Source organism: Apostichopus japonicus, chromosome 11, assembly GCF_037975245.1.
Source record: "Apostichopus japonicus isolate 1M-3 chromosome 11, ASM3797524v1, whole genome shotgun sequence".
Taxonomy (NCBI): domain Eukaryota; kingdom Metazoa; phylum Echinodermata; class Holothuroidea; order Aspidochirotida; family Stichopodidae; genus Apostichopus; species Apostichopus japonicus.
Window position 1 is genome coordinate 20473533 of NC_092571.1, and position 26548 is coordinate 20500080.

General features: G+C 40.5%; 1 protein-coding gene and 2 long non-coding RNA genes across 6 annotated transcripts in view; 1 reads left to right on the forward strand and 2 right to left on the reverse strand.

The window, feature by feature from the left end:
- The window catches only part of LOC139975625 (uncharacterized), a 233551-nt gene that overhangs the window by 160603 nt on the left and 46400 nt on the right, over nt 1-26548 (reverse strand). The gene's annotated exons all lie outside the window — the stretch shown is intronic.
- LOC139975615 (E3 ubiquitin-protein ligase Trim36-like) overlaps nt 1-26548 on the forward strand; it is a 44272-nt gene that overhangs the window by 4583 nt on the left and 13141 nt on the right. The window contains exon 2 of one of the 3 annotated variants that reach the window (XM_071983663.1): nt 423-579. The exons of 1 other annotated variant lie outside the window; for it this stretch is intronic. The gene's annotated coding sequence lies outside the window, so the exon portion shown is untranslated. Of the gene's footprint in view, nt 1-422; nt 580-16290; nt 16905-26548 lie in introns of those variants that run through there. One more of the 3 variants, XM_071983662.1, reaches the window with a different exon arrangement.
- LOC139976107 (uncharacterized) lies at nt 22001-26131 on the reverse strand. Of its 2 annotated transcripts, none has more exons than XR_011795994.1 (3): nt 25345-26131; nt 24522-24678; nt 22001-24245 (listed from the first exon to the last, which is right to left on the reverse strand). It is a non-coding gene; the product is annotated as an uncharacterized lncRNA (long non-coding RNA). The 2 variants fall into 2 exon arrangements; XR_011795993.1 differs by having other exon boundaries at nt 22001-24250.

The following is a 26548-nucleotide window of genomic DNA, read 5'->3' on the forward strand; positions in this document are numbered from 1 at the left end:
TGAGGGTGGTTTTCAAAGGAAAACTCGGGAAAATGGACAAATGCTGCATGCAGATTGATTTTGGTTTGCCAGATTTTTACCGTTGCTATGGACTGATTATCACGTGACTAAATGCCTGAACGGATAACACGTAAATGCAACTATATTGGCATAACCTTGAAGTTGCACGGATACTATGAGAATAGCTTAGGCCTATATATGTGTTCACAATTGTGTGTGAAGCGGAAGTGAGGTTTATGAATTCCCCCTTACCCTCCCCCAAAATTGAAAATGATACGATTTTGTATTCAAACCTATTCTTTACAGCTACAGATTTGTACATAGGCCTACCTATTTATAACATTCTGTAACTGTATGGCAGGTGTTATGCCGCGAAATCATTTTTTATAAAGCTCATTTGTTTTCACTTCTGTATATTAAAGGGAACAACTTGACCGACTGTTACGCTAAATCCATCGTTGCCACGGTGACAAATAATTATCACGTGACACTTGTAAAAGCATCATACTAAATGTTATAACGTTTTCGACAAGAACTTTGAAATATTGGAACAAAAGGCTGAATGGAAACTGCACGACTGTGAGTACTGCAATTCCAGTCGTTCTCTAAAAATGTATTCATATGTTTAGTGCAATTACTAAATACATACACATAATACAGTTTACACGTGTTTTATTACCTCAAATACCACAATATTGCGATATGTCCAACTATTGTGACATATTTCGTCGCCATGCAGTTACGACCTATACTCAGGGTAAACCCTTATAGAATGTTCTTGTTTTTGCGTTGAATATGCATATTATAATTCAATAAAATTAACGCTCTTTGTTTATAGCTTGAAAATGTTTTTAAAAAACGTCATTTAGAGATACAGCCTGTATTTAAATTTGAGTTGGTTTCGCTTGCATATGATTAACATAAATTTAGTGTCCGACCGTGTGATCTGTTGAATGAACCTAATTCATTAATAAGCTATGTGAAACTGTATGAAATACACTCGTATTTGGCCCAACCATGGTTAAACCACAAATTTCAGCAAAGTTACTTCAAACTACGTACTGACGCCATCTTAAACTAAAATATTTAATTTCTTGCAATTTTGTTTTAACTCGGCCTGAATCTTTTTTATAATTTTAACCATTTCATTTATCTTTTACGGGTGATCGTATATATCTTTACTTAGATTCAAGTATCGCCTCCATTCTTCCTTCAATGTTGCTTAATCCGTCCTGACCGAATTTTTTCCCCATCGAATCATTATTTACATTATATCAATTTCTTGGAACAATATCGAAGAAGATGGATTTCCATACCGCCGTAATTACTTCATACAGACGTAGACATTTTTAAACGTCCCGTATTTACTTTGTATGTTGCATTTAGCCTGTATACTGTAGTTGAAAGTCCCCTGTATATTTTGTTCGAAAAAGGAAGAATTAGGGTTCTCTTTCAAATCAAAATCTTAAGTTTTGTTCTGGTTTTCTGTTCACTACGCATAATTAACGATCAACAAAAATATATCGTACAGAAAAGAAGTTGGTTTAAGATAACAATTTTTTAAAGGCGTTTTTCGAAACCACTCCGACAGTTACCATGTATGCACTGAAGATGTGTTTGTATCGTTCGATAGCTATATTTTTTTTTTGATTGCTGATTAATTTCCAATATTTTCTCTGTTCCCAAGTTTTTTTTCCCATCTCTTTTAATGACTCATTGACATACATAGTATTACAATACAACTCTATCATTGCCTAACAATTTATTATTTTCTTATCTTTAGTTTTTATAGTACATATCAATATCAATACAGTGCAACCGCAGAGACGAAACGTATAATAATACTACTCAAATATAACGATCGCGACTTGCACAACGTTGAACGTTGAGAAGCAAAACATTACGAAGAAGAAATACTATACAGGAAACCAAACAAGCAATGAGACCCAACCAATGAGTTAGCGCTCTGTACCAAATTTACTGTTTCATATCTGATAGAAAGGAGCAGCTTTAATCATTAATTCATTGAATAGATAGATAGACTATTATGTGACTCAACTTAATTACCGATCCATTATCCAACATTTATTTTACTCCTTAAACCAAAAAAGTTCGTGTCTATCTGAGCTGAGAGTTTGCAAGAAACTATAAGATTGAATATCTCGTCTTTTTTTTTCCAGGAGGATCATTACTCTAAATGAAATCAGTATTTTATGCGTACTGACCAAGATCACGTGATTAATCACTTCGTGTGACATGTACGACATTTAATATCTCGACGAGGGAATGTCACCTTTTTTGGTAGTTTTTCGGCAGGGAATTTCCAAAGAAATATGATTTGTTTTTGTGGTTCAATTTGCTACAGGTTGTTGGTACTATCGTGATTATCGTACTGCTAGATAAAGTACCAGACACATATCAAAATCTAACATGGGAGATGAAAATTTGCATAAACTTCAAAGGGCTGCAATTAAGGAAAGAAAACCTACATAACATTACATGTTTGGGAAACAAATTGTCCTTTATACATGCACACGACACAAATTTAAGATGGTGGAGGGGGAGGGGAGGGGAGGGAGGTAGGGAGGAGAGGTAGAAGTCAGTACGACTATTGTATTGTGGTGTTGAAATTGTCAATGGCTGCGTCATTGCTGTGCAATATAGGCTATATGAGTACAACTACATCATGAGTACAACTACAATTCCCCTTTGTTATGAGTACACGGTACTATAAGCGTGACTATATAGGAGTACATCGTCTTGTTCTGGTATATATATCTATATTTAGATTTACAAAGTACCCCGAGTACAATGCGAGTACAAATCTACTGGAGTGAGTAACGTACGATTACAAGTACATATTCTAACCCGTACGCGTACGGACTCATTACTGAATATCCATGAGTTGTTAAACATCGACATAAAAATAACACATCGATGCAAATGCAACTATAAATGATACCATAAACGGAGTACTCCTTTAAGAAATATCACCCAAGAGAGAGGTTGGGCCGCACGACTACCGAATAACTGGATCCATGCAGTCCCCGTACATATATACTGTTACGGGAAAACAACCTAATTTTCTCGTGTGTACGTATTTTCTATTTACCGTTATAAAATGTTTCTTACGTAACGTTTCAGCTAGGAGGTCTCTAGTTTGTGTAACTTGAGTATCAGTTTATTGCTGGCTGCGGAAGTTGGTTCTTGCTGCCGGGGCTTTATGTAAACAGTCCGGTGGACAAGGCCTCCTTTGTTCTTAGTATACGGGTAATTATTAGGGGTGCATAGACAGTGGGGCGGGGTTAGTTCATATTCGTATAGTATTGTAGAGACCGTTGACCGGCTGTCATTGGGCTATGGCGCTTGTCAATCTCACTGGCTTTTTCATAATTGGTTAATTAAATCGTGTATAGGGTTCTATACAGTTACGGGGGTATTTATAATGTCGTGCAAGGAGCGTTTTTAGACATTAAGTTGCGATATATTCAGTGTAATTTGCTAGGCAGAATCTATGCCGAATTTGTATGTTGTTTTAGGGACTTAGATTATTTTTGGCTTGTGCAGAGGGTCAAGTTATGCACTCAGCAGTTGCGCTGCGTAACTGCTTGTGCCTGCATGCATTCTGCAGCTGCGCTGCGTAACTGCTTGTGCCTGCGCAAGGTCGTCGCAGCGTAGGGTTCGCGGGCTGACGAACTTCATCGTTAGCTGCGCTGCGTTGTCCTTACGCTGCGTCGCCCTTGACGCAGTACCTATAGATTAGCTGCGTTGTGCCTGCGCTGCGTTGTCTTTGACGCAGCGCCTATAGTTAGCTGCGCTGCTAGGCAGCTTACATATTAGGGCTAGTTCCTGTATGACGCCCTTGTTATTGTGTTTAGGTTTTATTGTTCTACTTTCTGTATATATTATTTGTTTATTATGCTTTACGAAAGATGTACGGCAGGTACATTGTTTACCTAATTATACTTTTTAAACTCTTAATGCACTGTTAGTGTACTTCTTTTCAACGGTGTCCTCGAGTCTCTTTCTACAACCCCCTTCCTCAATTGCCAACTGGGTACTTCACCATACACACCGAAGCGGAAAGCGTTACATTGGTGGCAGCGATGGGATGACTTGGTGCCTTTCCGGTCGTATGGTGAGTAGACAACGATGTCTGGTACCAACCCTTTTGATGGCAGTTCAGTCTGCAGTGATCAGGTGGCGTGGACTCTCCCTGAGAGATCATCTGGTGTCGGGGATCTAATCCAGCTACTGGACGAGGGACAACGGAGATTCTCGGAGGGCGGTCACAGACAGGCGGGGCGCAGACTGGATGCTGCTGGGGGTACTGATGGCAGACCGGACCTTGCAGATCGAGGGGCGTCAGAGACGAGGACAAGTGAGGGATATGGTGTTTCCTCTAACTTGGAGGCGAGGAACACCTTTACTATGCAGACTGGGGATCCCCCGAGGGCTGAACAGGAACTGAGGCTGGAGCCATCTGGACGTGGAGACTGGGACGAGAGACGGGAAGGTGATCTCGGGTTCGGTGCTCCTGGGTACAGGCAGATGGATGACACTTACAACCGGCGGGTTTCTGGGAATCCATTTAAGGGTCCTGAGAGGGTCAGGGACACTGTTGGCTATAATACAGGTGTGGGCTTACAAACCCCAGTATGGGACTGGGCAGATGTGCATGAAAGGAATGAAATGATGAACCGACCTTCGGGATGGCCGGAGGAGGGCGTGAAGGGGAGATCTCACAGGCAGGAGGGTCACTGGTGTAATACCAGGGGTAACAATAGTCCTAGCGGGACAGGAGGAGGGATGTTACGTAACGGGCTGGAGAGATGGGGGTTGTCATGCCACCCTGGTGAGGGAGTGCCTGGTAGACCTGGATACGTTGGGTATCCACCTGGTAGTATGATGGGTAACAAGGTTCCTCTAGAGACTAAATTTGCAGAGAAGCCCCCAGATAAAGTGGTGACCTATGCGCCACCATTTCCCGAATATAGGCCTCAAGTGAACAGAGTAACGGCCCCCACATACGACGGTTCCACCCCGTGGGAAGACTACGTGGTACAGTTTGAACTGATATCAGAACTGAATGGTTGGGCTGAGCAAACGAAGGCGCTACAATTAGCGGCAAGCCTACGAGGGCCGGCTCAGGCGGTGTTATGTGACCTCGAGAGCGCAAAACGTCGTGTATTTCATTGTGTTGTTGGGGCCCTTGAACAGAGATTTGGTCAGGCGAACCAGACAGAGCTGTTCCGGACACTCCTAAGGAATAGGAGTAGGCAACCCGGTGAGACGGTATCTGAGCTTGCGCACGACACTCAGCGCCTCCTATCTAGAGCGTACCCTCACGCATCAGTTGAGATGAAGGAAACTCTTGCAAGAGAATTCTTCATTGACGCTGTAGGCGATAGTGACTTCAGGTGGAAGATTTACCAGGCGCGCCCGAAAACCTTTAATGAGGCGGTTAGCATCGCTGTTGAGCTCGAGGCTTTTGCGTTGTCGGAACAGAAGAGAGGGAACATAAAGAGAGTGAGGGCGGTAGGCGAAAGAACGGGAAGTGTGAAAGAGGACGAAAGTCTCAAGGGGATGAGTGAAGTCCTAAGCAATGCTGTGTCGAAGGGTTTCGCCGAGTTGACGGAAAACCTCACGAAATTACTGCGGAAAGACACAAGGAATAACTTATATGAGGGAAAAAGGAAGAATAAGACCATAACGTGTTGGAACTGTGGGGAAGTGGGCCACGTTAGCAGAGATTGCACGAACTCTAGAAAAGAAGAAGCATCGAAGGGAACTGAACTTCAGAAGGAAAACTGCTAGGAGTTGACCTTGCGGGGCGAAGGTCAACTTGTTTCCAAAATGAGCCCATAGAGTTAGCACTTTCGCGGAAGCGATTGTGGTCAGTTGGATCCAACAGTTTGTATGTAACTGGGAAGCTGGAAGGTGTTAGGGTGAATTTCCTGGTAGACACTGGTGCTGAAGTTACTGTAATACAGACGGGAGTGTTTAGGAGGCTGACCACGGGGAAAGCTTTGCGACTGGATGAAGTTCCTTTAGATTTGGCTGCTGCTGACGGTAGGCCGCTGACATTTCTTGGAAGAGGAAATCTCCTTCTGAAAGTGGGTGAACTTGAAGTGGAGCACGAAGTTTTGGTGGCGGATATCGATGCTGATGCGCTTCTGGGCTATGACTTTTTGAAGTTGTATAACTGCACAATTGACGCTGGAGCAGGAAAGTTAACAATAGGGAAGAGGCAACTGGAGCAACTGGATACAGATGTGGATAAATCTGTTGGAACTCGGGTTGTTGTTGCTAACACTGTAGTTGTTCCTGCTAGCAGCGAGAAAGTTGTCATGGCGAGAACGTCTGCGCAGATGGAGATGTCGGCATGTGCAATTGTGGAGTGCAGCGAAAGCTTCTTGAGACGTCGACAGTTGATGGTGGCTAGGGCACTCGTGGACCCGTCTAAGGGAGTGATTCCTTTAAGACTGATGAATGTGACAGACCGACCAGTTACCCTTTATGAAGGAACTTCTGTCGGGCAATGCCAGCCCGTCGAACTAGTCGACAGTATCGCTTCTGAGCGGGCGAAATGCCGGACGGTGACTAAAGGGGAGAGGTCAGGTGCTAAAGGGATAATTGCGTTGGGGGAACACCTCGAAATTCTGGCCGAAAAGAGTTGCGTCGACCTTTCGAAGGAAGAGGCGGATAGGGTAAGGCAGCTTCTTGCGGATAACGCAAATGTTTTCGCTCGATCGAAAGAAGACCTTGGTCGTACAGACTTGGTTAAACACGAGATCGATACTGGTACTGCGAAACCCATCCGCCAGGCGCCTAGACGGCTAACTATTCATAAGAAGGCGGAAGCCGACAAAGAACTCGACAAAATGCTAAGACAAGGAGTCATCGAACCCTCAAATAGTGCCTGGTCCTCCCCGGTGGTGCTTGTGAAGAAGAAAGACGGTTCGCTTCGATACTGTATAGATTACAGGAAACTGAACAATGTGACGGAGAAGGACTCTTACCCCCTCCCCCGGATCGATGATTCCCTCGACACGCTGGCGGGTTCGAAGTGGTTCTCCACTCTGGACCTAGCAAGCGGGTATTGGCAGGTCGAAGTAGCCGAACAGGATCGTCACAAGACGGCGTTTGTAACTAACAGGGGTTTGTTTCAATTCAAGGTTCTTCCTTTCGGTCTGTGCAATGCCCCCGCAACTTTCGAACGGTTAATGGAGAGGGTTCTAAGAGGACTTCAGTGGCAGACCTGTTTACTCTATCTTGACGATGTGATTGTCTACGGAACGTCGTTTGATCAGGCTTTGACCAGACTTACTGAAGTTTTCCAACGGCTTCGGGAAGCTAAGTTGAAGCTGAACCCATCGAAATGTTGCTTGTTTCAGCGAGAAGTCAGTTACCTAGGGCACATTGTTTCCAGTAAAGGTATTGCGCCGAATCCTGAGAAAATTACAGCTGTTGTCGACTGGCCGACACCTTGTTCTGTGACGGAAGTTCGTAGCTTTATCGGACTTTGCTCGTACTACCGACGGTTCATTCCGGGATTTTCCAGAGTGTGTGCGCCTTTGTTCCGATTGACAGAAAAGGAAACAAAGTTTGTCTGGTGCGATGAATGCGATCTGGCTTTTAAGAAGCTAAAACATGCTTTGACCACCAGTCCCATACTAGCCTACCCAGAAGAAAAAGGGACTTTCATTTTGGACACCGACGCCAGCAACCTAGCCTACGGATCAGTCCTCTCCCAGCGCAAGGAAGGGAACACACAAGATTGTGTAATAGCTTATTTTAGTAAGGCAATGTCGAAAGCAGAAAGGAATTACTGCGTCACAAGAAAGGAACTTTTGGCGATAGTGGCGTCGGTGAAACATTTTCACCATTATCTATATGGTGCGAAGTTTCTTATCCGTACTGATCATGGGGCTCTTCGTTGGCTGACAAACTTTAAAAACCCAGAAGGTCAACTTGCAAGATGGCTGGAAACCCTTTCCATATACCATTATGAAATTCAGCACCGCCCGGGTAGACTACATGGTAACGCCGACGCCATGTCCAGGAGGCCTTGTACTGATTGTCGGTTTTGCACCAACTCCGAGGGAAAGGAAGAAGTAGCAAAAACAGAGACGGGAAATATCTTTGCAATCACTAATGCGCCCGCAACACTCTCAGACTCAGATGCTACTGGTTCACAGTCGGAGGTGGTCAATCAGAACGAAGTGTCGCCCTGGTACCACAAACACACTCAAGCTGAATTAAGAGAAATGCAATTGAACGACAACGACATCGGACCGATCCTACTATGGAAGGACGTACAGGAGTCGAGGCCTGACTGGGCGCAGGTATCACCTGGCAGTCCTGCACTTAAAAACTATTGGGGCCAATGGGACAGGCTGAAACGTAAAGAGGGCGTGCTTTATCGGGAGCTTGAATCCAACTCTGGTAACTCTGTAATGCTGCAGCTGATTGTCCCGAAGATATTGCAGCAGCAAATATTGACGCAGGCGCACAACCACAGGCTTTCGGGTCACCTGATGGCGAAGAAAACGCTGGGCCGAATAAGAGATAAGTTCTACTGGAGTGGTTACCGGCGAAGTGTAGAGAACTGGTGTAGGGGTTGTGATCAGTGTGCATCGAGGAAGGGACCGAGCAAGAAATTTAACGCAGAACTTAAACAGTACGGATCAGGTCACACGATGCAACGATGTGCTATGGACATCATGGGACCGCTGCCGAAGTCGACTCGTGGAAACCGCTACGTTCTCGTGATTGCCGACTATTTTACTAAATGGACAGAGGCGTATCCGATGGCTGATATGGAGGCCGAAACGGTTGCCCGACTGTTAGTAGAACAGTTTATCTGTAGGTACGGAGTGCCTGATGAATTACACACCGACCAGGGCAGGCAATTCGAGTCGGAGCTATTTCAACACATGTGTCGGTTGCTCGACATCAACAAAACAAGAACAACACCTTTCCATCCTCAATCTGATGGGATGGTTGAAAGGTTTAATCGAACGTTAGCAGAGATGTTATCGGCTGTTGTCGCCAAAGACCAACTTGATTGGGATTCATGGATTCCCTACGTGTTAATGGCCTATCGTTCGGCAGAACATGAAAGCACTGGGTTCTCCCCGGCTGAACTGATGCTTGGGCGAAAACTGGGACTCCCACTCAGCACCACAGTCCCCCCACCACCGGACGGCGTCGGAACCACTTCTACAGCCATTCCGAAATTTGTAACAGAACTAGAGGGAACTCTGTACGAAGTGCATGAACTTGCGAGAAAACGGTTGAAACTCTCTAGTGAGAAGCAGAAAAAGTTTCATGACAAGGCCGTACATACCCATACCTATAAAGCAGGAGACATAATTTGGCTTTTGAACACCAAGAGAAAGAAAGGTGTGTCTCCCAAGTTACAGAAACGATGGGACGGTCCGGGACGGGTGATCAAGAAACTAACGGATGTTGTATATCGAGTGCAGATGGGACCTAAAAAGAAACCAACCATTGTACACCATAACCGCCTAAAACCGTATGTAGGAGACGATCCACCTTTGTGGTTACTCAAACCACTGAAAACTCAGTCTTTAACCCCCCTGGTTGTACCCACTATAGAGGAACTGCGAAAGCACTAAGACAGAGAAGAAACTATCTCCTCTACCACCTCTTGTCCAAAAGTTATCCCCCGGGAAAACATAAACAAAAGAGGGAAGTCCTAACCACCGGACGATATCCCGCTGGGGAAGATACCCACGTAGCGCCCTACCATCGAAGGCCGTTGTTTATAAACTTCACTCATACCAACACCTCCGGAGCTATCAAAACTGCCAGACCATTAGCTGACACTGTGTTTAATTGTTTTGTTTTTACGATGTCTTCCCTGTACGACGCTGAATACAAGTGTAAGGTGTGTAAGAGGCGCTACCCCTCTCTTACCGAACTGAAGAGACACTATAGTGAGAAGCACGGGAATGTGAAGAAAATGTTTAAGTGTGACGTATGCGACTACTCGTCGGAGAGGAAAGCGGACGTAACTCGCCATGCGAGTAACCGCCATTCAACTACAAATGCATTGGCAGGGCCTTCCACTAGTGCCGGTGAAGCGACTTCTACCGTTCCCCACCTCAAATCCCCACCGAGGCCCCAGCGGAACACTGACGGACCAGGGTGGCCGATGTTGTCCGAACTACTTGGGACACCGCTTTCAGAACATGGATTGCCACGAACGGACGACCCACAACAGAGGGATGTTCCCCCCACCCCACAGGTGTCACCTGCGAAGCGGCCTTCGACAGTCGATGGTGAGGAAAACGCACTGCGTGTTATTAAACGAGCTAAAGAAGCAGCCGACCTGAACATCGCCGAAGAAAACCTCAGCCTGCGGAATAATAACTTGAGCGAGCGAATCTCCACTGTAGTCTTGCCGAACTGACAAATTTACGTAACGGTCGACAAATTTGAACACAAAGTTTAAAATGTAACTCACACTTTGAGAGGTGAAGCGGATAAAGCAACAAGACTACGCAAACACTTTCTCTGCCTGAAAATCGCGGTTTTATCTTACATTACTTTCGAAATTTCAGCGATACCAATACCACACAAACCACTTCTGCTCGTTTCTGTTTTAATTAGTAACCACCTAGTTTGATTGTCTGTGGACCGCGGTAACTTATATTTTACGTGTTTTACTGTGGACGCTCTGCTACGGCATTTCCTTTTCACGAAGTTGAATGTTTCCTAGTTGTTCATGGACAGTTGGACACTCAAAGATTTATTGTTTTTATACTTTAACATGGACGATTTTATTACTTGTTTATGAATATTTTCCATTCATGTGTTCTGTTTGGACCGTAGGCAGGTCAGTATTGTATTCATATTGCTAATAAGCTGTTGTAGTTGTAACTTGAATTTTGATTTTTGTTAAATTTTGCCGTTAAATGCGAGGACGCATTTGGTTCTTTGGCGGGAAGGGTTAGTTAAATCAAAATAATGTTTTATCTTGCTGTATTTTAAGCGTTGCATGGGTGACACTCAAATTGTTGTGTTGCTGTTATTCTTTATCGTTGTTTATTTTGTTGTCTGTCAGGTGTGGCGGAGTGGGTGAGCAGTAGTTTCTGCACAAGATTTCGTCATAGTCAGACACTATTGCAAAATGTATATTACCGTGCGACATTTAAGTTTTCATCATTGAATTTTTCTTCTATTGAGTTTGTTTTAATCAAACACGTTTACTATTTTTTTTTTCTTCAAATTCTTTGTTTATGTTTACTTTTATACTTTTCATTTTTATTCATGTACATGCTATTTTACTTTGTTTATGTTTGTTTACCTCGTTAAGTAACATTTGAATTTTAAGTTTGTTGTTGCATACGTGAACGTTCACTTTGCGTGTTATGCACTTGATAGGTATTCCGTTGTTTCTATTTACGACGTATTCCATTTTGATTTAGGTTACACATCTAGTTAATGTTTTAGATGGTAAGAAATGCGAGGACGCATTTGTATCTTGGGTGGGAAGAGTGTTACGGGAAAACAACCTAATTTTCTCGTGTGTACGTATTTTCTATTTACCGTTATAAAATGTTTCTTACGTAACGTTTCAGCTAGGAGGTCTCTAGTTTGTGTAACTTGAGTATCAGTTTATTGCTGGCTGCGGAAGTTGGTTCTTGCTGCCGGGGCTTTATGTAAACAGTCCGGTGGACAAGGCCTCCTTTGTTCTTAGTATACGGGTAATTATTAGGGGTGCATAGACAGTGGGGCGGGGTTAGTTCATATTCGTATAGTATTGTAGAGACCGTTGACCGGCTGTCATTGGGCTATGGCGCTTGTCAATCTCACTGGCTTTTTCATAATTGGTTAATTAAATCGTGTATAGGGTTCTATACAGTTACGGGGGTATTTATAATGTCGTGCAAGGAGCGTTTTTAGACATTAAGTTGCGATATATTCAGTGTAATTTGCTAGGCAGAATCTATGCCGAATTTGTATGTTGTTTTAGGGACTTAGATTATTTTTGGCTTGTGCAGAGGGTCAAGTTATGCACTCAGCAGTTGCGCTGCGTAACTGCTTGTGCCTGCATGCATTCTGCAGCTGCGCTGCGTAACTGCTTGTGCCTGCGCAAGGTCGTCGCAGCGTAGGGTTCGCGGGCTGACGAACTTCATCGTTAGCTGCGCTGCGTTGTCCTTACGCTGCGTCGCCCTTGACGCAGTACCTATAGATTAGCTGCGTTGTGCCTGCGCTGCGTTGTCTTTGACGCAGCGCCTATAGTTAGCTGCGCTGCTAGGCAGCTTACATATTAGGGCTAGTTCCTGTATGACGCCCTTGTTATTGTGTTTAGGTTTTATTGTTCTACTTTCTGTATATATTATTTGTTTATTATGCTTTACGAAAGATGTACGGCAGGTACATTGTTTACCTAATTATACTTTTTAAACTCTTAATGCACTGTTAGTGTACTTCTTTTCAACGGTGTCCTCGAGTCTCTTTCTACAACCCCCTTCCTCAATTGCCAACTGGGTACTTCACCATACACACCGAAGCGGAAAGCGTTACAATACTGTAACCATGTTGTCATGACGGTGTTACTTCAAGACTCACTGAGGTAATGGAGTTTAACGTCTGTCTATATGCCAGACACTTAGCAATATACAGTTTGATTTATATCAGGAATGTATATAACATTAAATATTTATGTGGGTATGACAGTTTGGACTACGTGCATGTCCGTGTATCTACATAACGCTTTATAAACGGTTATCATAAATGATTGCACGTATTACATACATAACTTAGACATTTAGAACATCTTCGTACAGCAGAATTGAAGTCAAAATACATATGAAAACTGAACTTATATTTAGGCCAAATTTCATCTTACTATAACGTCAACCTAATCAAGTAAATTCCATGCTCAATACGTGCGATATAATAATATGCAAATGTTATCTGTTGTATATATTTAAATATCCATGTAAATATGCATTACAAAAGAGCAAAGAATTTGACGAGTTTAATTTCAAATGAAATGGAGTAAAAAGTCTTCAAAATTGAGACTTCCCGTTTTGCTTTTTACATCATTCCAATTAATACACACTGATGAATATGAAAAATGTCTCTGGGGACGGATTATTGAAAGCCGAATAAAATAATTTATTAGGCATATTACCGTTGCTGATTATCTCTCATCAAATTCTAGGAGAGTGCCTTATAGTTTGGCCTACATTTTCATTTTGAGAAATACTTTGATAAGAATGTGGTCAAATTGTTGACCAAACTTGAAAAGCTGCTCGAAAAGCTGCGACAACAGTTATCAAAACATTATAGTAAACTTTGCCATCGTTAATCATTATAATTAATTACTTTGATATATAAACAATGTATGTGAGGTTAAAAATAACATGTACACTTACTTTAATTCCAACACATTGCTTGCGATAAGATAACAAGCACTCGGTGCAGAGCGCGAACACAAAAGTATCTCAAAATGTTGACTATGTTGCCACGGTGACAGGGGGCCCATGGAATTTGGTAACGAGCGCGCGCTATCTGTTTAAGATAGTTATCGCTTCATAATATACAGACTTGCTTGACGGGATACCAGCCGTTTTTAACCAGGTGACAAGTTAAGATGGATTATATCGTAATCCTAAGACAGCCGAGAAAGTTGGTGGGGTGTCGTTCAAGAAAAATATCTATCTTGGGGTCAGTAACTCCAGCAGATATTTTTAAGCCAGCAATTAATCTCAGCTTGTTACAATTTAATCTGTCGCTGTCTCCTGTATAGGACACGACACAAGTTCATGTGCCTGTATATACAAGACTTCCGATCAAAATCTCACACTATATCTATATCGTTATATGCATAAGGCCTCAATTGGGCGAAGGAACGAAAGCAGGGTTGGCGGAAGATATTTGAACGGGTGGGTTGGGGGGGGGGGTGGGCACAACAAAATGCATAAAGTTGTATTTTACAGTACGCATAGGAGGTAAACGATGTTTTTGTATGCCATATATATGGTTTTCCATACCTACACGTACCATGGTTTCCTATACAGTTCAGCTGCATAAAATCCTGTTGATAACAGTTTCGTTTAGTGATATTGGATTACAATAGCGCCCTTTCCCTGAATCTGGTTGTGGTAGCAACATCAAACACTTTTGGTGTATTCTTTTTTTTTCTCACATAATTGAATTCAAGCAGAAAGAAAAGAAATGAAGATCCGGTCGTTTAGCTTTAACAAAGTAGTTGAAACATGAGACTAGTCTGTACCTTACCTTCCATTGTGTCTGTATAAGAACACCTGACAACAATGGACATTATTTACACAATGTCTATACAATAAGAATTCAGGCCTACTTCATAAAAGGTTACATTTTCCTCGCTACTCAGCGTAAATAATATATTCGAGAAGATTGCACTCATTCTATGGAACGCTTAGTTTGCAACGTTAAGTTAATGTACATTTTAGGCAATATCCGTATTTCTGCCTATATTTAGGAGGGATGTGTGTGATGAGGCGTGTTCATGTATAAGCAATGTCCATATATATGGATATATTCGGCGAGGGTGTTCGTGAGGAGGTATACGGGCGGGTGTGTGGAGCAGAGGGGTCTGGGCGTGTCCAATTTCCACTTAACAACTTACCAAAGAGGACATTTTCACTATCAGAGTGGAGCAAGCTACCTTATTTTAGCCAGATACACTTGCAGGTTGTTGTAGTGAAGAATTGATAAATAGCTGCGTGTACGCATTTCGTGCAATTGGTATTATGTAGCCGGATGTAGAATCAGAAATAGAATCAACTGTGCATGCAATGAAGGGCTACATGCACGTCACGTGATAACTAACTATGAACTGCCCTTCAGTGTAACTCTCTGTAATATTGGTGCGGTTGCTATAGGCAACAGATTTCTTAGTGTCGCAATACCTGTTTGCTGATGAATTTCGGACAACAACCTTCCGAAGTAGCTTCGATGTTTCTCATTCTAAATGCACTCTGACCTGGTGGGTTTAAAGAAAAAAAAGCTGTCGCAATCGAAAGAAAGAAATTTATTTTCTGTTGCGCGAACGATTTACCGTAAATCACTGCGACCGCCCATGTCAGCATGTTCATTACACAAATGTAAAAGAAATAAGTCTACACATGCGGCCCTACCAAGCTTCAACGCAGTCCTATGACTCGTATTTTTACCATTTCAAGGTGGAAACGTCTGAAAACACATTTTTATTCATTGCAATGGAAGGAAATGACACAATTTTGCAAGCTACATCGTTAAGACCGAGAGAAAGATACTATTCAAGAGAAGGAACATAAGACAGGCTAGCCACGGAAGTGAAAGTATTCCTAGGCCTAACGGTCGTAAAAAAAACAGAGAGAATTGATTTGCGCATGATTTGTTGGGCGGAGCTTGTACATTTTGATTGAAGTTTGTAGAATCTACCGATTCGTTAAAAAATCTGGCGAATTTTATTAAGCTCAAAATTATTAACGACAGATAATTCAATAAAAATAAGCAATATTGATATGAAAATTGCATAGAACGGTGTCATTTTCACTGAGCTTTTAGTGCAGTAAGCTGGAAAGGTTGAAGTTTAAATTTGGCAAACAAGTACTGAGACTTTAAGATATAGTATATTCCAATCTCATTTGTCATCAGCCAGTAAGTTACTGCTCCAAGCGAAACACTGGATGTTTGTTACAAGTATTATTTTGTTTCTACAAACAAACAAAAAAGATAAAAAGATAAAGAAAGACCTATGCTCGTGAATCCCTTGGAGTTGTAAACTGTAGCCTATGTTAATTGTAGTTACGATGGTGTTCATTGACTAAATGTATGTTTATATAAAGACCTGTGTTAAACTATAACAACAACAATATAGTTTTGCATCACTACATAATTATGTAAACTATTTCCTTATACAGTAATTGTCGCACAATCAACTATTTCCTCCTCTTAAAAAGAAGAACATGATAATTTCATCACACCAGGACACGTGATATATATCTATATATCTATATATCTATATATCTATCTATCTATATATATATATATATATATATATATATATATTTATATATATATATATATATATATATATATATATATATATATATATATATATATATATATATATATATATATATATATATATATATATACCAGGATTCGAACACGGGCCTCCCGCTTTGTACGCGGACACTCTAACCAACTATAGGCTATGTATATATATAATCATAGATACGCGACAAAATTAATCAACATCGAAATAATTTTATCGGTATATTCATTTTCCTGTTTCCCATTCGGTATTGTAGTACTAACGATTATACAAACATGCAGAGATAAAAAAAAATAAAAAAACTTAACACTTTACAGATTGATTTTATATTTCGAATAGAAGCGAACGAAAATTGATCCCGTCTCATTGAGTTTCGCAGCTATATTGATTTACTGGCTGGCACGAGAAACATTTCGACGAACAGGCAACCGATTGTGTGCAAACAAGCTGCCATTGTTGGACACCATTTGGGTTTTATATTGTCAAACAAGAAGGTTACTATATATGTAGAGATACTGTATTCCTTTAGCGTGTCGCTCAGTTACTCGCGTATATAGTTGAAAGGACATATTGAATGTTGTATGTTAGACTGCACTTTCATGTTAGAGTGACAGTCTTTAGGTCGAAACCCGAGGACAGGAGTCGTGGGAAGGCTGCGTTGTGTTCTACTAAACTTACTCGTATGGCATTGATCAAACGTCAAATTTACTTTGGAAAGAAACGCTTTTATGTAGAAATTGTGTGAACAAGGATGATGGTATAATTCGGAAAAGGGACAATCCGTTGTATGGTAATCATACTATTTCCCAACTTCTGTGTGTGTTTGTTGAGACAGGTAGGTAACTTTTTTCCTTTCTTTTATGCTATAATTAGACCTGTAGTTTGAAACTATCATTGATCATCTTTTGTAGTTCCGATAAAGTACGAAATAATTATAGCCTACCAACGCTCCCCCCCCCACCCGATCCTACATTCCGGCTCATGGTGAAGTCTCTTCATGCGGTCCCTCTTTTGTAATTCGAAATTAAATAGCCTGTATTGGATACTATATACCGAAAGTGAATTAATTAAGAAAACAAAACAAAACTCCAAAACTGAGGTACATTTCATAACAGGGGTTCTCAATACAGAAATGTGAACTGCAAAATATTTCAATCCGGCCCACCGCGAAAGATGGACTCACGATCTTACGATAATTGGGAATGGGATGAGGTGTGGGGGGGGGGGGGGTGGATGGGCGAGGGGTGGAGGGGCGCTTAAGCGCGAGAACCGTGTATACTTGTCTACCCTGCAGGTTGTTTAATCTAAGTATAGCAGGATTTTGCTTAAGCTCTGGCCCAACCAATGTAGTCCTCTGACCCTTGGGAATGAGAACCTATTATATAGTCTTTTGGCGGTTTTTTCTGCGTTCTCATTTCTTATCAAGCCTAACGCAGAGGTGCCAGTTGCAGTGTATTTCAGTTTAATTTCCAAACGACTTTATAAATACGAAAATAAGGATTAAAAATTACAAAAAGAAGAGAAAGTTAAAAAGTCTCAGACAGGAAAGGAACAATGTAAACATTAGAAAGAAGCATAAAAAAAATGAAAAACGAATGTTGACAGAGTAGAAAGTTTCTTAGAACGCAGTTATAAGATTCCAAATTGGACCCGCCGAAAGAGCATGCAGCTCTCCCCTCCCCTCCCTCTCCTATTATGCAAAGTGGGAAGGGAACCGGACCCCCTCAGCACTGTTCTCTAACATTACGCAACCTCAGTCTGTTGTTATCAATCTATCAATCTACATCTCATTCTGTGAGTTTCCATCCAAATGCAATAGTTTAGCTTATACTGACTGCATTCTATAGCCTAATTCGACGTACACCTGTGTCCGACTGTACAACAATGCTTCTTTTACTGGCCTTGTTTTAATTCACCCATAGCCTACAGTCCCAAAACCACCGTTACAGTAAAGGCTTATATACAACAGGAAGTTCACGGTTTGTAATGAAGGGTAACACGGTAACACCAATAACATGCTATATTGGTAACAGGTTAACCAAAACCAGTTATAGATGAAGTCATGCCTGACAAAATTTGGGGTTACACTGTTTTTGTCTGTGTGACCGGGTCATTGACTTATCATCGACAAATGTTTCCTGGGAAGGCCGCCATTTTGAAGGCAAACTCAGTTGTGTATAGGCGATGGCCCATAAAGATTCACACTGTTTGCCATAACCGTGACCTTGGCGGCTAAATAGGAAATATTCAATTGTTTTTAGTTAGTTTTACCAGGGAGTTGTTATGTTCCATAACAAATCCCTGGTTTTACATTGAATTCGTGTAATTCTTCTTTACCACCTGTTTGGGATGCTATTTCAATTTGATCTTCTGTTTTTGGTTCAAACGTACGTGTTTATGCTCAAAATTAAGACATCCGTCGATATGTTTTTCATCAAAAGACAATTCTAGAAAGTAGGATTCGCTAAACACTATAATCACATGTAAAGAGCAAATCGGATGTACCTTTTCGTTGAATCATTAGTTGAAATAAATCTTGAGCTTTCAAGATATGAATTTACTGGATCATTAAGGTTCAGTTAAAGTAACATCTGCATCTTTATTCCCCACATTTTGCTACTCATTCTGTAGTTTCTTCACCAGTTTAAAAAGAAATCACAGTTTTCAGCGCGTTGGAAGAGTGGTGGGAGGGGGAGGGGGGTAGGAGAGGTAAGGGTAACCGGAAGGGGAAGATGAGTCTACGTTATTTGTGTCATTGTTGTTTAGTACCGCATCAGGAATGCCTGGAATCAGGAAAACGATACTTGAAGATGATCATTTCTCAAAGGTGATCTCATACGTGGAGGGTATATTCTTGGTGTATTCGGTGTATTGTATGGAACGCCAAAACTGACAAAACGATGATAATATTCCGACATTAGTAATATTTTATCACCTAGAAATTTGAACGGGTACGGATCATGTTATCTAATAAGAGGACATTTTCATAACTGCATAGTGTGTAGTTTACCTTATCTATATGGTTCCACACTCAGTGAAACAACATCGGTTAAAGGTATGGACTTATTCCATTATAACATCCTGCGTTTAATCGCTTCCATATTATGCCATTATCAATAAATCGGGGGTGGCTATTGACATCCCTGGAGATTAAAGACGTCACTACCGGTTTCCGTTTGAACGATAGAACTATGTAGTGGTCGTATGTGTACTTTATACCAGGACTGTGCTGACATATTCGCCGCGATGAGTCATTGAGTATTGTTTTGTTTTAAATATAATTATGTTGTTTAACTCTTCGTTTAAAGAATAGATATATAATGATCATGGCAGAACACTGAATTTTATAATACTTTACCCTATTATATTCTACATTCAGATAGTTCTAGCATATTCAGGACCCCTATTTATGACCAGTATCCTTTTCAGGTATTGATACATACGACTAAAGAAACGATTTATATAGACTTCCAATGAACGTTGTATAATACGCTTCTTTGTACGTCTCAGTTTGCATACCACATTGTGAAGCATTCCTCGTGACGTCATTACTTATTTGCATAAATTTGATTTCAGCATATATTCAAAGATCTACTCCCAATGCCAGAATACCTAGTATTCAGATTGACTATATGCATATAGTTTAGCTACTGCACTGAGCAGGACTATACCCTCATTAATGACAATAATAAAAGAAATATAAAAAAATATATATATAGCCTTGACGATCATACTCCAAAAATACATTCAGATGACGTCATGCATTTGGCAGGATCGCTGAGTATTGTTTACACGAGTATCCTGCTGCAGCTGTAGGAAAAGCTATTTTCCAATGACCTTTGACATGACTCCAGTATAATTTCTTTACCTGAATAAGGACATGAAAGTGTTACCATAGTAACAGGGATTATCTAACATGAGTTTTCCACTTTGATCTTACTTGACTTGACGTTTCTTCTCTCTCCACCTCTCTCCCTTTTTTCTTCTTGCTTTTTGCGTTCTTTCGAGTATATAAATATCTATATAATTATTGAACTAGTTACGTCATGCATATGCATCACCTACACAATAACTGTATATACCAAAATGAACATCCTACGGGCATTTTTGTTGTTGTTGTTGCTGCTTTTTTCCCATTGGTTTGCTTTGAAATCCCGACATGACTGGCCTCCGGCGTTGGAAACTGGCGTCAGTGGTGGGTAAGCTGTACATAATTATTTGCATTCTGAAATTGGAATCTTTCTGACTAGAAAACAACTTCTGTAAACAAAATTGATGGGAGGAACATTAAGTGTATGTTATGCTTATAGCTTTCTAGATCAAGTTGGATGAGTAGTTACCTTGTAATGGAATAAATTCTGATCTTGTCTTATTATTTAAATAAGAATGCCATGTAAGTAATTTTCCATAAATACACTGTGACTGTATAAAGCGGTCAGCAGGGTGTCAAACATGTCGCATGATCTGTCTGTATGTCTATAAGCGCGAGATGGTTTGACTCAATTCTTTCAGGGCTCCAAATTCCCCAATCCCTTATAACTTCCCGAACCCATGCTTCCTTCCGCCTATACAACGCTTAATAAAAGCCATGGCTTCAGAGACATTTAATTCGTGCCATAGCCAAAGCATACAGTGGTAAATATGTAACTGACATTGTAAAGGTCATACGTCACGCACGATGACGTTACGCACGATTAACATTTCATTTATTTACAAGCTACCGTACATTTGTACTATCATTTTGCTTATGTCTCCCATACATTCCCACATATCCATGTAACCTTTCAAAAGCATGCAAAAGTGCACACGATTCCAAATTTCCTTATTATCAGGTCTTTTTTTGTTCTCACTCTCTCTTTTTCTGTCAGAAGTACAGTGACCTTGCACTATATAAGCTTGAAAGTGTATAGCAACATATGAAACTGGTATATAAACAGATTGAACTGTTTTGTGAGACATGATTTCCTACACCCGCCTACAGATTGGTTAATTCTCACAGTTTAAAAATAAGGAAAACAGCTATATAGGCTAGCAATTATAACCCGTAGAGTTATTACTTGTATAAGGTGTAGGCTTTGCAACCCACTAAACCTGACACACATTCCAAAGTTAGCTTCTAAAACGTTGCAGCCCATCCACCTTGTATATACACAGTTAGTCCCCTTTTGTCAATTTTGTAGAAGTTCCTCCCTAACCTCCAAAAATAGGACGTGTACCATTCGCTGACTCCTTGTAGGAAGGTCCCTTAAAGGTGGGGTTACGATCCTGTTCCATAGCCCTTCCCACGGGAGCGTTCCTTCCCATGCACCCCCAGTAAAGTCTACCCCTCCCCGTATACCTACAATCCTTCACCCATGTCCATGTAACCTTTCAGATGTTTATTCGAATCTCTGCTCCCCACCCACCCCCCCCCCCCCACACACACACATCTTCGGATGAAAGTACTATTTCATGGATATTTACAAAGAAGCACAACCACTTTTTCGACAGACAAATTGGTTGATTGGCAGGAACGGTTGTTCTGTCATGCAAAAGTATGATAGGATGTAACAAAACGAAATGTCCTGTAAAAGATGGTTGTTTGATTATCTTAATGGGTAATTTAGTCAATGTCACAGGACTTCTGGTCTGTGGGCTTGTTACCTTCATGTTTATCCTATACGCTAAATGGTAGAATGTAGGTCAAACGATATTATCCTATCCTTTTATATACATTATAATCCTACTTTGTTGTTCATTTACATTGAACCGTATAGTCTTGTATAAACTGTGTACTATAGACTTATAATTCGTGTATTCTTTCCACTTTTCCATCAATAATTGTTGCTGCAGGGCTCAAAGTGTATATTGATACTGTAATGGAAGTTATATCAGAGCGCTAACTTACAAATATGATATAATTCAACTTGTTAGGCTTGTAAAGTAACTTCAACTATGTATAGGCCATCAGCTGAAGCTCAAAATGTGGCTGTAAAATCAGTTTCGTTCCAGCAACACCGGGTCTAGATTTTTAATGCATTTTGGGGTAGTTTAATGCATCACAAACATTATATCAAAAGTTCTCCAAAAAATTTCCTGCAGTATTTTTGTAAGAAACCCTTGAAATTGGGTATGTTATGTAGACATTACGTGCTACGATGCTATGTATTAGGAACACATGTGCTAACGTTAGATTTGGTACAGTGGTGCATACATACCACTCTTTTCTTATATGTTAAATTACGACTGATATATTTTTTTTGTATAATAGTTGGGTCAGGGTTACAAGAATGGTGGAAGAGGATTCTGGTCTAAGGGTCAGTGAGGGTTGTTTTCAGGCATTACAAGTTGTGCCCCCCCCCCTCCATTTTCGCCAAAATGGTAAAAAATCACATTTTCAACTTTGAAATATGAAATACAATTTTTGCACATTATAACTTAAGGGTTTTAATTATAAAAATGTACCACTTTCAATAAACTCACATATAATGCTTTGTAATAAATCAAATATTTTTAGATTTTCCCCCTATGTTATGAATGAATTTCGTCTGTGCATGTATGCATAAATATACACATATAATGAAAAGTTCCTCTCCATAATTTTTACACTCCCTATCCAAACTGTTTTACAAATGCGACCCCCTCCCCCTCTACTTTACATGTAGCTAAATCCCTAGTTACAATGAGATGTACCAATGCCCCAAGACCAGTGAGCTATTTCTTTTGTATAAATCAATATATAAGTTGGCACACTAAGACGTCATGGCATATCGTAGATGTGAAATAAAGTTATAGTCGGTATATATCCGTTACCTTAGTACTCTTTCTACAGTCTCCTGCAAAACTAGGTACTTTCTCCTTGTTACTGAAACGACATGTTTATAATTCGTATTCCTGCAAAAAGAGTTTCCAAGGGAGTTAACGCATAAAAGAAAAGATCGACAAGGTTTCGAATGGTATTTTGAATAATAATAGTTCTATATTCTACAAATAATATGAATAATAAAGGTGAATGGTACAAAGAAGTGAATAACGAAGACAGTTAACTTAAGCCCCAGATATAAAGAAATAATGTATCTATTAAGACTGGGTCGATACACTCAATGGTGTAGTAGAGCTGGGCCTTTGCGATGATTCAAGATACAGGTTCTTCATCAAAAGGCGCGGCGCGGAATTAATAAGTGATTAAAAGTTCATCGAAGGACAGTTGTACTAGTCTTAACAGTATCCACTTCAATTCACTGCATGGAAGTCAGATATGGTATGGAAAAGGGAAAGTCTATTCCGTAGTAGAGGTGAAGATAATTAGATGAAATAAAAGTCACTAAAGACTTGAATATCCTTCAGTCAAAACTTGAACAGATGCACAGAACATATTAACAATATGAATAAAACAGGTAACGAAATGTTACGGCAAACAATAAAGAACCGTGATATTGGAACAGGGTCAGGGGCGACGGTTCCCCAACAACAGTATATAAACCTTTGACTGGTTTCAGGACGCGGTATTTGCGTCATCGTCATCAGTAAATGTAGTTGTGAATATGCAAGAGGTAAAGCATGCCCATAACACCCTCCTCCCCCCTCCCATCCCCTCTAAAAAAAAAAGGTGTGATTTGAAGAAAATGTGGATATTTATCAAAGGTGTCTGGTAGGTAGGGTAATCTACGTAAAACTACTAATAGCTGAAATGAATATATGAATAAGATCATGTTTACTGGTTCCTTTAAACTCTGGGGAACAAATTAATGACAACATAACTTTGAAAAAGTTAACCCTCTTCACAAACTTCAAACTTGATTAAAATTTCAGACTAAGATATCAAGATTTAACACCATCACAGTTCATCCTCCAAATCATCTTCCCCTGCATCAACAATCTCAACATCTTCTTGGAAGTTGCTGCAATTTCTATATTTACATAGGTCTGTACACGGTAGTTGTGCATTCATTCAGGAACATCTTCCTTTAAGACATTTGCCGACTCTACAGCTACTGCTGACACACTGAAGCAAAACATCTGGGTCAGGTGGCTTCGTCATCCAAGTGATTATAAGGTCATCATTTTCAAGTTTACATCCATGTCCCTCTGGTGAGAGTGCATCAATCCTTGGCTGCAATGCCCTACTGTGAATAGCAGCCTGGTTGGTGCAGTGCTTAACATGCTGGATCAGAGCATCTTTTGTTGGTGGTAAACTCTGCTCTGAGGAGGAGATGAACAGAACACCTTGTACCATGAAATTGGATATTTTTGAGTCTCACATTTTATGATGGGGTACCAATATAATTACAATTCAGCTAGAAATATGTTGCAAATTTCTTTAATAATTTCAATGGAAAGATTAACCTGATATTGCACCTCAAAGTGTTTAGAGAATTTTTTAATTTTCCTTGGGGGAGGACCCCCATATTCCAAAAGTCCTAGATCCACCCCTGAACACTCAATGAACCACACATTGAAGAGAGTACTTTACCTTTCAAGATCTGTATGTCTTCCTTGTCAAGAATTGTATCTAGTTTCTTCAACATAGAGAGTGGTACCTCACTTCAATGGCAACACGGTCTTTTCCTCTTATATTCATAAAATCTGGGCTCATCTTTTTTCCGCTCTGCTGCTTGTCGAAGCAATACCTTAATAAAATGAAATAAAAAAAGCAAATTGTTTTGCATTTTCTGTTGATCAAAATGTAAGTTTGAACAAATAAGAACTAAGACAATTTTATTTATATACCATGTGATCTGCTCATCTTCTATGGACAAACAAAGACACATTCAAATTTTGCAAACCAGTGTCATGCAAAAAAGAATTAAAACAGGCTTTTTTTGACAGTACAGTACATTATCTCTTAATGTTATGGTTTAAATTATACAATGGTAGATTATATCTGTTACTAATAATAAAGGAGACAGATACTTGTTCATTTTGGTAAAGCTAGACAGGCTGACCATAAGACCTTGCAAACCTAACCTTATTGCACCTTTGTTACACTTATTTCTCTAACTAATATCATTCAAATAAAGGGCCACAGTAAGAAAACTATGAAGCCTGTATTTAACACTTAGGCTAGTGCCCCAGATGGAGAATTTGAAACAAATTTCCGTTCCTACCACCTTATAACAAAACAAATCAGATGACCATGCCACTAAGTAATTATATTATGTTCAGGTCCAACACTGTGCCCTTTGACTTGGATTCTATCCCTTAAGAGCTACTGATCTTGCATTATGCAACTTCTCTTAACACTTCAACTATGCCACAGAAGTACAAGTAGAGTCGTGTAGTATGCTTAGGCTTACCTCCATCGAAAGTCTCTGCCTGCTGCAGCTTGTCCCGTTTGCAACGCCTAGTAATGTATTGTTTCTTTTCCCACATATAATAAATTGAACAGGCAATACACCAGAGCTTCTGCTTGGTTTCCTCGATCTTTTCCGTCAATTCTTCGTTTAAAATCATATGGGGTCTCCTCTGGAACTGTCCGTTTTCTTGCAGCAATGTGCTTGCTATCAATGAACCGCCTGTAACACTTATCGTGGAACCCCATCATACTATGCTGTTGAACACACGCTTGATCGTAGCAGGCCATGGAGTAATCAGTAGTACGGCGATATCACTGTCTCCGCCGCTGAGATTAAGCCAATCTTTAGCGCAGGAAGTAACTTTATTCCATCGTTTATTCGTCAGTGCCTTAAATGCTTCAAATTTTACAGATTCAATGTGCACTGAGCACTGTAGATTTCCGTGTGTCGGAGACTGACTAGCGCCCGTGGGAGCCGCCATGTTTGTTGTTTTCTACAAAGATTGCACACAGAACTCATGGCTCATTGGACAATTCATATCACATGGTACAGATATCTCACTGGCGCACAACTTTTGAACGTAAAACGGCAGGTTTCTTAACATACGCAATAAAAAATATAGTTCGATCTTTCGAGCGGAATTGCAAAAAAACTGCAGGAAAGTACATGGAGAACTTTTGGATCATTAATCTTAGTTAATTTATGTATTCAATGCTGTAGAGAAATTTTAGACCCGCAGTTGCTGGAACGAAACAAGCGAATTTCGACCTTCAGCTGATGGCCTAGTAGTGAATCGATGAGATATCGATTCTTTTTTAATTCAACGACGAGGTTGTTGCTAAGCTTCTGTCAAATTCGTAACGATTCTTTTGTCCTTGGCACTTCAATAACATCATCAGTAAAAGCTCAACACCTACGAAAGACATGATAATGTGATATAGTTTCCATATGTATAAAGTACATTATACTTCAATATATACAGCATTACGTGTAATGATAGAATTGCAGATCCATTATGTTTGTATATTCAAAGACCAGTGTCTGTTGTCGTGGTAACGACGCCATTTTGTGCGTTTGGCGTTCCTTACACAAGAAGGTTGCTCCATCATCGAGCAACTAAGGTGGGAGGAGGCCAGTGGAGGGGGAAGGAGGGTGGTGGGCAGGGAGGGAGAGAGGGTTGGTTCATCCAGTCATATGGCGAGAT